At 42.9% G+C, this 13,866-nt stretch overlaps 1 protein-coding gene and 1 long non-coding RNA gene across 2 annotated transcripts in view; one reads left to right on the plus strand and one right to left on the minus strand.

Moving 5' to 3' along the window:
- Positions 1-1,411: 1,411 nt before the first annotated feature.
- LOC146703526 (uncharacterized) lies at positions 1,412-1,865 on the minus strand. Its single transcript, XR_014922027.1, has 3 exons — positions 1,781-1,865; positions 1,583-1,666; positions 1,412-1,468 (listed from the first exon to the last, which is right to left on the minus strand). It is a non-coding gene; the product is annotated as an uncharacterized LOC146703526 (long non-coding RNA).
- Positions 1,658-13,866, plus strand: part of scn4aa (sodium channel, voltage-gated, type IV, alpha, a) — a 30,669-nt gene continuing 18,460 nt past the window's right edge. Inside the window, exon 1 of the mRNA XM_085466793.1 lies at positions 1,658-1,771. The gene's annotated coding sequence lies outside the window, so the exon portion shown is untranslated. The remainder of the gene's footprint in view (positions 1,772-13,866) is intronic.

Raw genomic sequence — 13,866 nt, forward strand, 5'->3', positions numbered from 1 at the left:
AACCAATGACACCCAGTTAACATTTGTAATCGCAGGTATCATTTTCCTTGTATAATCATACTACACACCTTTCAGCCAAATATAGCCTTCACATCGACATGAGGGACTTTCACAATCAGGCCCTCTGACTGCATATGCGGATGATTTTTAAACCAAGTGTGTTGTTTGTATAATGTGACCCTCCATAAATTTGATAAGAGGTGACATCCTCGTATTAATATTATTGTCATTAAACTGCAGATGCAGGTTTAATTTGAGTCATAGATGTGGGGGAAGCACATTTAGTAAACATTTGATACTTTTCATACATAAATTTTTAACATCAGCATAATACACATTTTAATTTTTTTTAAAAAGAAAAACACTAAAATCGGTGGTAGTCCATAGTAAGTCTTTTACTTCTTTCCTGTCTTTTATTGGGGTGCAAAGACATGTGTTTTAGATACTTAGGTGGGAACCTTAAATCTATAAGTATGTTTTATTCGTTCAAATATTCTTTCAAACATTAAATTGGGGCCATCGAGTGGGTCCATTCACTGAATGTCTTTAAAAAGTGTGTTTTGGAGAGAAGTTGGACATACAGAATGGTAAACCAAACTGCCAATTTACTCAGAGCAGCAGTTTGATTTATAACCCTCGTGCTTCTTTGTAATGGCAGTAAATTATCAAAAGTGGTCAAAACTGATGCACATTGTTAAATACCGAACTGTTGACATCAGAATGGCCTGATAACAAGGGGAAGGTGTCCCACTATGAGTTCACACAGGAGTTTCATCCATTATCCTCACATCCCACTTATTGATGCAATATATTTCTATTGGCTCCAGTCTGTAAGGATGGTATCAGCCACACAGCTGACATAATAGCTCACAGTGGAAACAGTTATTGTAAGAGAAAGTTTTAATATAGATGTTTATTATTTAGGCTCATAAACATCTGGAAAAAAAAATTAATCCAGATTTTCAAACTGTACATTTGTTTTTCTCGTGTACGAACCTGCAAAGTATGCTCAAGTTTATTTCTGAAATCAGATAAATGGATTACAAACACACAAGAATACTGAAATACAATAAGTTTAACACCTCTGATTTAAATATTTTATTGGTGAACAGAGCTGAGATTTTAAGGTTTTTTTTTTCTTTTCTTTTCTTTTCTTTTCATTAAATTCAACCAAACACCTGCAGTCCTGTTTTCAGGCTATGTTTAACTCCTCTGTGTTTATATCAGCACTCTCCGAAGTGCTGATGCAAACGTATTATGTCACCAGAAGGTCTTAATGTGCAGATTTTTCACATTCTGGCAAAACCCAAAACTACTTCAGCTCTCAGTTCCTTATTTTTATAATGCTCAACAGATTATGCTCCAAAACTTTTAAGTGAGAGGAATCATGCGCTCATGGGTCCGTGCTGGGGAGAAGAAACCGTCGTGCGCTCCGTTCATCAGCGCTGCCGCGGTTCTTTTCTTCTCTCTGCCACAAAATAATAGTAATCGAGTCTCACTCTGGGAAATGCGCTCAGGAGCGACCAGCGGTGTGGGAACGGGACGTGATTCCGGTACCGAAGTGTCAAAGGTCTGATTTTACCTGCAGCGACTCCTCCGATTTCACTGCAGGACCAGAGCGCAGGACGCCACACTGCGCCAGCAACAGCCGCCTTGCAGCCCCGCGCTGGAAGGAGAAGAATTGCGTTCTCAGTGTAAGACTTGAAAGAAGACACTGTTTTATTTTTCTATTTTCTTGGATTCTGTGGAAATATTTCTGTTCCCGTGCAAGGTAACGCACCACCTGTATTCTGTTGCCTTCCATGAGCCTGGAGGTGGCTCCTGCATTAAGTTAAGACTCGGAAAAAGTTGCCTGTCTGGCTGCAGTTTCGGGAGGGGTTTGATCATTATTTGGCGCTGTTTGGTGTCTTCATTGGTTGTGAGTTTGCTATATTTGCTCCCTTACTTGAAATTAAACGGACAAGTTTGGTATCTTCCAGATTTTAAGATGAGGGCAGTTAAGCTATTCTTTAGAATCACTTGATTTTATGCTCTTCTTATTTGGACTGGGGTGAAACCTTCACAGTTTTCTGTGGCTGGGTACTGCGTACTTCCGCGCCAATCAAAAAAAAATAAATAAATGAAAAGCTTTTTGATAAGAGAGGCTTTGGATTTGTTCCAGAAATACACTGTAATTGAGCCAGACAGATTTATGGCTTCACAAAAGCTTATTAAATATGTTTATGAGGAAGCATGTGGTTGTTTGTGTGCATACATAAGCTGTGACAAATTATTTCATTGCAAATGTTATGCAATAGTAACGCAGGGAAAGCGTATGTGAACATCACAACAGGGCCGTTTCTACACCTGCGAGGTGAAACTCCCATGTGGCACGTAGCTGTAATGTCCAGTGTGGACACTGCAACCTTCTCAAAACCCCCACTACGCTTCCTCTTGCAGAGACAGAGTTGTATTTTTAGCTCATGTCTTCATAGCAGATGGGCAAGATCCTGTGATGCTGTGGATGCTCCTACCCAGCCGTTTCCATTAATCCATGCTGCCAAAATCAGAGGTCCAGGACTATGCATACAGCCTGGCTCCATGCAGGCAAAGCGGCGTCAAAAACCCGGAGGCTGGTGTTCCTGTTAGAGGCTGCCAACAATGCACCTGCAGATCTTATGTAACAGCTGGACTTACACAGTGGAGGCCAAGCAGTAGGATCAGTGCAACTTCCAACATGGGTTGGGACCTCAGGGGGCATTTTAAAACATTTTTAAATTTTATTTTCACAATTTTAGTTCATATTTAAATTTAAAAATACAAAGTTGTAGTTTCTGTTCTGCATTCTTCCCTAACCTTCTTACTTGTGACCTGACATATCTGGTGTAAATACATATGTGTGTTTTTTCATATGCACAAAATGGAAATTTTATGGAGAGATCTGTTGGCTTCTTCTCCAGGAGTGTGTTTGTGTGTCTTGTATCAGATGTTCTTGGATGCAGAAGGTGTCGGTTTTGAGTTACTTTCACCAAGTAAGACCATGTGACTGCCTGGCCGGGGCTCTGTATTTTCCACAGTATTCAAAAGGTGAAATAAGGTTAAAGATAAGTAAAGATTTTTTCTAAAAAACATGATCTAATTTATTCAGCTACCTGATGCAGTGTATTTGTCTTTAAAATATTGTTTGTCTTTGAAATATTATTTAGTGAGATGGTTCAAACATTGGCAGCCCCTCATATAGATGTCTGTTTTTTAAGGTCTCTGTTGGTGTTATGGTTATGATAATAGCTCCCCCTGGTCCCACACAAGCTGGATGGAATATTCTCCATATCACTTCCACATGTAATCTACTCAGATTTCCGCTCACTGAGTGCAAAGGCCAAATGGGTCAGTTTGAGACCACAGAAATCTGTTTAGAAAGTTGTATCAGACCAGAGGACAATTTTACAGGAAGAGAGCTTTCATACCACCACCAATGCTGAGAATTCCCTCTTCACAATGCATGAATTGCGCCTCTATCTCTGGATTTTTTTGTGATATTTCCTTTGTGGCGTCAAAATGATGTCTCACAGTTTTTCTTATTTCATTTTCATGTGTTGCTGTAAGGTGAGGTGATATGAAATGTCTAAATTTGCCTTATCACCTTATGATAAAAAAAAAAAATCCATCAGAAAGTTTCTATATCCACAATCAGATAGAATCATGCAGTGCCATCAATAAGATTTTGAGTAATCCTGCGTGACAAAAATAAATAAATTAATACATACAAAAATAAAATACACAAACGAATCATCCGTAATGATGGAAATAACTGTAACTCTTTTTAAAACAAGCTTGCTTCAGTGGTGATCTCCTGCTGTCACAGCTGCGATGGCAGGCTGTGTGGAGTGTGGAAATTAGGACCCAAGATGCAGGCACAGCCTCTGATGTGAGTGAGCATTATTTTGACAGTGACGGTACAAATAGCAGTGATGATGGCAAGTGCAGAACCTAAACTGGAAAAAACTAACAAAAGCAAACTTGAACCCTTTAAATGGCAACACATGGAGACAGGGCAAAACACAAACAAACCATCAAAAAGCAGGTAAAAACACAGGGCTTATATACACACAGAAACAATCAGGGAATGAGAAAAAGGAGGGAGAAACAGCTGGGGTAATTAGACAAGAGCACAGAGAACACTAGACACTGGGAATAATCACAAACAACCCAAAATAAACAAAACCACAGAATATTAATCAACTTAAAACATAAACACGGAATCCACAGACTCCAGACCGTGACATCTGCGTTAGCTCTAAGGCTGACTTTCCCCACTTGAAATCTCATATTCTATTAGTATCATGATGTTTTGAAGTCGTCACCCTCCAGGAGCTCAAACATTTATGTAAGCAGTCGCTGTAGTCAGCCAGAAGCACATTATTAGGCAGTTTTCTTTAATGAAAGTCTGGATTAAAAATCTATAGCTATTCAAGATCTCTGTCTAAATAAATAAATGAATCTGGGTAAATTCCCAGATGATTAAATATGCAACTATTTTGCTGGTAATAACTGAAATGAGTAAAGAAAATGAACAGCCTATTTATGCAAAATAATTCATAACTTTATTGGGGGGTTATATTGGTTGGGTCTGATTATTTTTTTTTTGGGGGGGGGGGGGGGGGGGGTCCATAACCCCCCTACACCCCCTGGAAATTACGCCCCTGCTATGATTTGTCTGTTGGTATCCATGCACTTTGGTTTGGTTTGAGCATTGCGAGAGCCACTTTAGATGTGGTATTTGGGCCAATTTGCACTTGTTTCTGCCTTTTCTACATCAACTTGTATTGGAAATAACTTCTTGTAAAGGAAAAGTAAAAATCTTGGTACCGGTTGATGATTACAAATATAAACTTATTTAATGCTACAGTCACACAAGGGAAAATAGACTGTAGACCTTAGCATGGCTAAAAGTACTGTGACCATGTGCATTGAACTTGTGATCTAATTTCATCTGAAAGAGTTACTTTGTAGACAGGGACCAGATTTGATACCACTCTCGTCTATGTAGCCAGTGCATTAACCAGGTGGCAATCAGTTAAGTCTACCATTGCAAAGAGATGCAGTGCAGACAAGTTGTGCTCATTGGCACAGACTGACTAAGATTCATTGAGCTATATGTTGGCAAGCTGTCTTTACAAATTAGATGGCAGTTATTTACCAATCTGCCCAGAGTGATTGCATTTAGTCCAAGTCGGGTTGTGATTGTTTGGAAACAGGCTGGCTTCCAGTAAGCAACCTGTGATTGAAAGAAGTCACCTAGAGGTTGAGGGTGTAGCATGCTTAGACCCATTACTGAAGAATAAAGACTGAACAATATAGGAGGCATTTATCTCTGAGTAATGCTGTTGCACTTTTCCCCTTTGTAGTGCTTCTTAAACATTTCTATACCTTGCATCCCCCCTGAAATCTATGCCTATGGTAGTAGCATACAGTAACACCACAGGGAGAAGCAACAGGTGCAGTTTCTGTTAGTGTGGCTTCCTGTGAGAGTATGAAATATATGGGTAATTGGTGGATGACAATGTGAGAGCAAACTACAGTTTTGTAAGTTGACCCCGTGAGAAAAAAGGGAACAGGAGGATGGCAAATGCCAAAGGATGTGTGAATAAAGGTCCTTGTTTGCTCTGTGGTGCTGTCATTTATAATTACACAGCACTCAATTATGTGCATTGAAGGGACTGAGATGTCTGCTGTGTGACCACAAGATTTGTCTTTGAACTCCAAGCTGCTGTCATGCTTGTTTGATGTGACATTTTTTTCCCCTCAAGATCTCATTGCTCTTCTGATTATGTTAGCAACTTGAGGAGTTGGTGTTTGATTAACCCTCTCAAGGCAGGCATTGCCGATTTGGAAGTTAAAAACGAACAACCTGATTACCCCACATACATATTTTATGAGTTTTTTTTACTCAGAAGTACCACTGCAGGACTTGGTTGTGCATTAGCAACAAAAGGTTTAATTTGAGCCTGAGAGGGTTAATGGTGGTTAAATGAAATGTATTTACTGTCTCTGAGTATACAGCACACTCTGTATCACCATCTGAACTCAACCTGCCCTTGTGATAAAAGCCAAAAGCCAGCTGAGTTGGTTTCCAGAGGCGAATATTGGCAATTGCATTCCCCAGCCATATAATGTAACGAAGAGGTATCTACATTACCCCGTCTATATCCTCAGCTGGAATGTCTCAGGTCACACGGTGTCCACTGACATGCAAGGTGATATATATATTACTGTCGGGGAAGGCTTCTGAAATCCGACATTCCCTCCTCTGTTTCCAACTGTGTCTGACAGCATGGAGGCATGGCCGTGATGATGTGTCTTAAGTTTTACTCTCAAGATAAAACCAGTGGAGGAAAGGACCTTTCAAGAACTATACTTAATGAAATAATAAAGAACTTATAAAGTATGATAAATATTAATGCAACTATATTTTAAAGGCGAGATTGTACTTTATATTCTATTGGATTAATTTTATTTCTTTCTTCTTCTTCTTCCTTTTTTTTAATTTTTATTTTTTACAAATACCATACTAGGTTTTTACTCTGGTCAATTTTAATAGCTAATACTTTCAAGAATGCATTTCAATAAATCCCCTTTTACTCTCCACTCTTTTTTTTTTTTTTTTTTTTGCCTGTCCCGTTTGGCTCTTTTGCCATCAGAATTGTTGTCTAAAGGCAAAGAAAGATGCCCAACGGATTTACTTTACCAAATTGACCATCCCAGCCTTGCCGTAATGGTCCATTTGATTCACCTTTTATTGTTTATTTTATTTTCACTTACTGAATACGGGACAGACTTGACTGGGGGAAAGAAGGGGAGAAAGAAAGAGGGGAAGAGAAACAGCTGAGAAGAGGGACGGGGGAGAAGGGCAAAAACCAAAAACCAACAGAATGAGCAGAAAAAAAAAAAAGAAATAAAAAATGCATATATCAATCACCTGGATCACCTGCTGAGAAAGAAAAAAGAAAACAAGCAGAAGAGAACAAGAGTAATAGAATAAACAACATCACAATGATATATGGGAATATGACAGTAAATACTAAATATTAAACATTATTGTGCAGCACATAAGATCAACAGAACACAGTGTGCTTTGAGGTAGGAGCCAAAAAGGGTGTAGTTTGTGGGTGTGATCACCCGTGTGTACACCTGTGAGCATGGACGCGCTTGTTTTTTTAAAAGGTTCCTTCATGTAATGATCTGCTAGAGGGTGTGGGGGGGGCCACAGCCCCGTCCTCCAGGGCATGAAGCAGGTATGGAGGAGATCAAAACTCCAGACATCCAGAGGCCCCCAGAACACAAGAGACCAAGGAAGACCAACAGAGGGGCAGCCGCGCCACTGTCCCAGAAAGAGCTGAGGAGAGTCCCAGATGAGGGCTCACTCAGCAGCCGCGGAGCAGAAGCCAGGGGGAGTTGCAGTGACGCGCCCGTGAGCTCCGCCGGCAGCCAGCCGTGCCTGAGTGACCGAGCCCCAGGCCGAGAGGCCAGGGGCACCCCACCTCCGAAGTGGCCCGAGCGAGCCCCAGGCTCCAGGCCCCGATAAGCGGCCGTCAAGGAGTGAGCCGGTGTGTACCTGGACGCCCACCCCCAGACACAAAGAACCACCAACGCACCGATGTCTGAGGGAGTCCGCCACTGGCAGGGGAAGTGGTGGTAGGGGGAGATAGGCCTCCAAACCTTGGAGGGCCTGAGATGTCCCCAGAGAGGTGGCGCCTGACACCCAACCTGACATATAGACACAGAAATACAGGCACACACATATACAAACATCCATTCCCACCCTCATGCTCTCATATGCACTTACTCCACACTCAACCAACGTGGAGACAGACATAAAGAGACGCTGTACACACGATCACACTCCCCAAGCGTACTCTACAAACCGGGTCTAGGTACCCTTGCCCCTGGAGGGGGAACTGCACCCAGACCCAGGTGGTATTACCCTTTTCCCTGCGGTGGGGGGAGGCAGACCGCCCCGACTCCGCAGCAGCAGGGAGGCCCCACACTCCAGACCGCAGTCGGACGGCCAACTCCTCCTCCTAGCCCCCCCGCTCCAGCAGGTCGCAGAGAATGGGGGTGAGAGAAGACTCCAAACCTCCCTCCACCCGCTCATTGTAGTGTTGATGCATGTGTGTTCTAAGGTGCATTTAAAACCCAGGAGGGCATGGAGCTACCTGCCAGAGAGCAGCAGGTAAACACATGGTCCCTCCTGCTAGCCCTCAATGTCTACGTGTATTTAAAATTGAGAGGTGGGCAACGACGCCAGGGGTGGGGTGTACACCCTGATGGTACTTTGGATTCCGTGTATTGTGCCCACCCCCAAGATCCTATATGTATGTGTAATGAGAGTGAGAGTAATGTGAATGTCTAAGTTGTGGGATAAAATTGAGGCAGAGGCAGCCAGAAGGGGACCGGGGGGGGTAGCCTCCTCTGCACCCTGGTGACATACCCCTACTCCAAGGTCCTGCATGTGTGGGTGGTTGTGGTGGAGCGGGAAGAGGGAGGCAGCTGGAGATGGGGAGGGAAGGAAGGGAGGGGCAGGTGACCCCTCCCTGGGGCCAGCTCCCCCGCTGACCCCAGTAGGCACCCCCATACTCCGCGACCCGCCAGGGAAAGGGGGCCCAGGCCCATCCAGACCGGGACCCAGTGCAGCAGCGCCTCCCGGCCCCACAGAGCCCGGGACAGTCCACCCAACCCCACCACAGAAAAAACTGCACCCACCCCACCATCCACTCATCTTCCAGACTACATAAGACAATAAACACCCAGGCTGAGATCTTCCTCCACCTCTCCTGTATCTCCCCCTCCTGCAGAGAGAGCTCCCGAGGAGAGGAAAGCTCCTGCAAGATGTGACAATCTCCCCCACCAGTTGAAGAGCCCCCCAGGTGGCTCGATGCACCGGCGGCACCCTGCTCCAGGGGTGGGCCCCCATGCACCCACCCGCCCACAGCCCCGGCAACACACCAACCAGGACCCAAGCCCCCGAGGCCCGTCCCGGGCCCCAGCCCAGAGACGGAGCGCCCCCAGAACCTCACGCCCATCCCGAACCCACCCAGGGGCAGCCAGGCTACCAGGTCAGTAACCCACGTCCGTCAGCACAGACCCTCCCCTAGCCCCGCTGCACGCAGCCGCGAGGAAACAGTCACCTGAGAGCCAACAGAGCCCCTAACCGGACATGACCGCTACCCCGGGTCTTTTTTTTTTTTTTCAATTAAACCAAAACCTCACAAAACATGTCAATAGTCCAACAACACCAGTTCCCAAAATGTAAGATAAGATAACCTTTATTAGTCCCACACGTGGGAAATTTGTTGTGTCACAGCAGGAAGTGGACAGTGCAAAAGTTATGTAGCAAAAATTAGAATATAATAAGAATAAATACAGTACACAACTGTACAGAATAGAATAAAATAAAATACTATATACAGTAGAATAAAATAGAATAAAATACACAATAGGATAAAAAATAGAATACAAATTCTATATACAACTGAGTAAAAATACAACCATGTTAGAAAAGAGTATTGCACTTAGTGTTATTGCATCTGTGTGGATGTGTGTGTTTGGAGTCTTTGTTGTACAGTCTGACAGCAGTGGGGAGGAAAGACCTGCGAAATCTCTCCGTCCCACACCATGGGTGCTGCAGCCACTGGAGGAGCTGCTCAGTGCTGTCAGAGTTTCCTGCATGGGGTGGGAGATGTTGTCCAACAGGGATGACAGCTTAGCCGCCGTTCTCCTGTCACTCACCACCTCCACTGGGTCCAGAGGGCATCCTAGAACAGAGCTGGCCCTTCTGATCAGCCTGTTCAGTCTCTTCCTGTCCCCAGCAGAGATGCTGCCACCCCAGCAGACCAAACCGTAAAAGATAGCTGAGGCCACCACAGAGTCATAGAATTTCTTCAGGAGTGGGCCCTCCACTCCAAACGACCTGAGTCTCCACAGCAGGTACAGCCTGCTCTGCCCTTTTCTGTAGAGGGCTTCTGAATTATGAGTCCATGTGAGGAGCCTTTGTAAAATGTAATGATTTGCAAATCTCAGGAACCAATATTCACAATAGAACATAGGATAAATTTTTCTGTTTCATGAAAACAAATTTAATGACAGCAACACATCTCAAAAAAGTTGCAATGGGGGCAACAAAAGACAGGAAAAATAAGTGGTGGTAAAAAGAAGCTGCTGGAGGAACATTTGGCAACTAATTAGGTTAACTGGCAATGGGTCAGTAACATGACTGAGTATAAAATATAGAGAGACTGTTTTTCAGAAGTGAAAATAGACGATGGTCAAGGGTTTTGACAAATCAAAACTTGAAATTCTTTTTGGAAAACATGGATACCATGTCCTCTGGACTAAAGAGCAGAGGAAACATTCGGCTTCTTATCAGCTCTGTATCCTAAAGCCTGCATCTCTGACAGTATGGGGGTGTTTGTGGAACTGGCAGCTTGCACATCTGGAAAGGCACCATCAATTCTGAAAGATATTTTAGAGCAACATACGCAGTCTTCTTCAGGGAAGGCCTTGCATATTTCAGCAAAATAATGTTAAACTCTGTACTGTACCTATTCAAACAGAACAGCTTCCTTGTAGAAAAGTCCAACTACATGTGTATTTTTTAAAGATGTCGTGTTTTCAATTTGCTACACTGAATAAAATGTGAAAAAATTACATTTTACACACTGTCCCAACCATTTCAATATTTGTTTGACTCAAAATGTCTCCAGTATTTTTCAAAACAAAAAAGAAAAAAAGTGTTTCAAATGTCTGTATGGCTTCTGTCTCTAATTAATCATCTCAAGACCTCTTTTACTTATCAGGTTGCCCTCAGAAGGTAACCAAACCTTCTATTAGTAACCACCAATTAAAACATTTGGACAGTTATCAAGACGGCTCCTCGTTCTGGGGCTTATTTTACTGCAGCAACTTTGATGTTAAAGACCTACTGAAAACTAAGTGATTTTAGATTATTACTTTTACTTAAGTACAGGACCTGATTATTTAAAACAGTGAACCAAATGCTTTCTTGGTGCTTATACTCAAAATTAGACAGGATTTTATTTACGGTTTGTAAATGGTTTATTGAGGAGTAAGATATCAAGAATCTCCTTTGGCTGACACAGAATATCGCAGGCTCTTTCAGTGCTGGCTCTTTCCTGTGGGGAAACACACACTGATATTTGCAGTTTAAAAAAATGGTGACGAAACGTATTACTTACCTAACTTATGAGGGAACAACCAACTCATGAAGACTTTTTTTTTGATACTGAAGGACCTAGCTCTTTTTTTTTTCTTTAAAGGACATTTGCTAGCTTCAGCAGTTATGGAGTGATGTAACGCCATCAGGAAATTTGCCCCATAAGCCACGTAGAAACACATCCAATCTCACGATGTGTATTTTAGGGTCGCGAGCAGCGAGGCCCTCGGGGTCCAAAATGGGGGTTTTGAAACGGGATGATGAGAGAGGAAACTGGCGCTAAGAAGGGGGTGTGAAGGGATTACTGGGTAGGTGCAGATCTGCCCAACTGAAATAGCCTGGTTTTATAGGTGAATGGTCATAAATAAAGGACATGCAGACCAATTTATTGGTATTATTTCAGGGGACCACAGAGTTAGTCTGGTTTGTGTTTTGTTGTGATTAGGAGAAAAGATGGTGATAGGGTAATGAGTTTGATGAGTGATAGGGTAAAGATGGTAATGACTGAATGAAAGAACGAGAGTCTCAAATGCCATGTGGCGGAATAGTGGGTGGGTTTGGTAAGGGTGCAGACGTGGAAGCTTACTGTATATTTGGGGGCCTTGGGTTTAATAGAAGGTAAAGAGAAGAAGCGTGGTAAGATAAGTTGGCATGCTGTCCTGTTTATCGGAGGGATGTAAGGCACAGGGCAAAGACTCAGCCAGGAAGGAATGAGCAGAGTCATCGGGCTTCTGTAACACGACGCTCCGTCTTGATTGCCTGTAGCAGCTGGGCAGCCACCGTATCTGTGCGAGCGTGTGCGTGTCTTCACATGTGTGTGAATGCAGAATTTTATGTTCGAGTGAAGTGGTTCGAGCAAGTATAACTGCACGTTCACGTCTTTGATCAGTGCATCAGTCTGTTTATGCCATCATGTTGACTTATGTATGTGAACTCAAGAACCTTTTTCTTTGTACAGTCTTCGTTGCCTGTTTTGGTGATTTGGTGTTATGTAATTCCTTCTTGTGCAGCCTTATTTAAGAAAATCCAAACTTTTGGTACTTGACTTGTAGACAGTGTGTTTCTTAGATTGTATTAATTATTCTTTTCAGTTTAAGGCTCCAGTTATGCTTTGTTTTCCTACTTGAAATTAGCATATAACTGTATATTAATATTGTTGTTCTTGGGCAAATTCCTAAGGGGAAATGTTTATTTATTCTGTAGGATGCTGATGTTATTCGTCTTATTCATTAGTCATATAGAGACATATATTTGATTTAATAAATGATCATGTCCAGCACAGTGGGAGCTAACTTTAGCTCCTGCAGACAAAAGTGATCTCCTCTGGCTGCTAAACACATCAAAGGATGTAAGAAAATGCTGCTTGGACCTGATGTGAAGCGCCTGCTAAGGTAATAAGTAATCCGATGTAGACAACTAATGTCACGGTATCTTTAGAGTGGTGGGAAAGTCCAGGACCCTGTCCTAAGTCTGTCTAATCATTTTGCTACCATATGGTCACTTTTAACTGCTTGTGGTGCAGTGGTGGGCGAGGAGGGTGAGGTGAGGGGGCAGTGCTGGGCTGAAGATGTAAAGCAGAAGGTAGAAGGCAGAAATGAGAGATGGTGAGGTGTTTGGACACACATTAGAGCAACTAAGACCTATAATTAATTCTTTGTATTTAGGACATATGTAGAGAAATGCAGGGTGTGTTTACATTTGGCTTCAGATCATCATAGGTTTATGTGCTTTTGCAAAGGTCCAGCCATTTCCTATCTTTGTCAGTAAAATGTACACAGCCTAGATATACCTTTGCTAGTTCTGGGTTGAATCCTCTTTTTGCCTTCAGAACCACCTCAGTTCTTTATGCCATGGATCCAAAGGCATGCTGAAAACCTTTCTCAGTGATTGTGGTCCAAATTGAGGCAACCACATCACACAGTTGTTGCAGATTTGTTGGCTGCTCATGCATGAATGAATCTCCTGTTTCACCATATCCCAAAGGTGCTCTGTTGGATTGAGATCTAGAGACTGAGGACGCTTTTTAGAACTCATTGTCATGTTCAAGAAACTAGTTTGAAATGATTTGAGCTCTGTGACATGGCACACTCTCCTGCTGTAAGTAGGCATCAGAGGGTGGGCAAACAGCTGGGGCAACTGTGGCTAGGGCTCAGGTGGAAGAGTTGTTTATCTACCAATTAGAAGGTTGGTGGATTGATCCCCTCTGATCCCTGAGTTGCATCCATTGGCTTGTGAGTGAGTGAATGTTAGGTAAAAGTGCTTAGGTGTAGATAAAAGCACTGTGTACTAATGGGTGAATGAGGCACGTAATACAAAACTCCTTGAGGTCTTATTCTGAGAAGAAAGCTGCTATATAAGTACCAGTCCATCCATTTACTGTTGCTGTAAAAGATTGGACTTAGACAGCAACAATACTTTAAACAATGCTTTCCTGCCATTGAAGGGCCCAAAGTGGACCAAGAAAATATCCCCCACACTATTACACCACCACCACCACCAGCCTGAATCATTGATACAAGCCAGGATGGATCCATGCTTTCATGTCCATTGCAGCACAAATCAAGAATGCTTAGACCAGGCATCATATTTCCAGTCTTTTATTATGCAGTTTTTTTGTGTGTGAATTATAGCCTTAAGTTTTCTGTTCTTAGCTG

This window comes from Copadichromis virginalis, linkage group LG8 (assembly GCF_057382275.1).
Source record: "Copadichromis virginalis isolate Kocher_CV1m ecotype Utaka linkage group LG8, C_Virginalis_male_GT1.1, whole genome shotgun sequence".
In the NCBI taxonomy this organism is placed as follows: Eukaryota; Metazoa; Chordata; class Actinopteri; order Cichliformes; family Cichlidae; genus Copadichromis; species Copadichromis virginalis.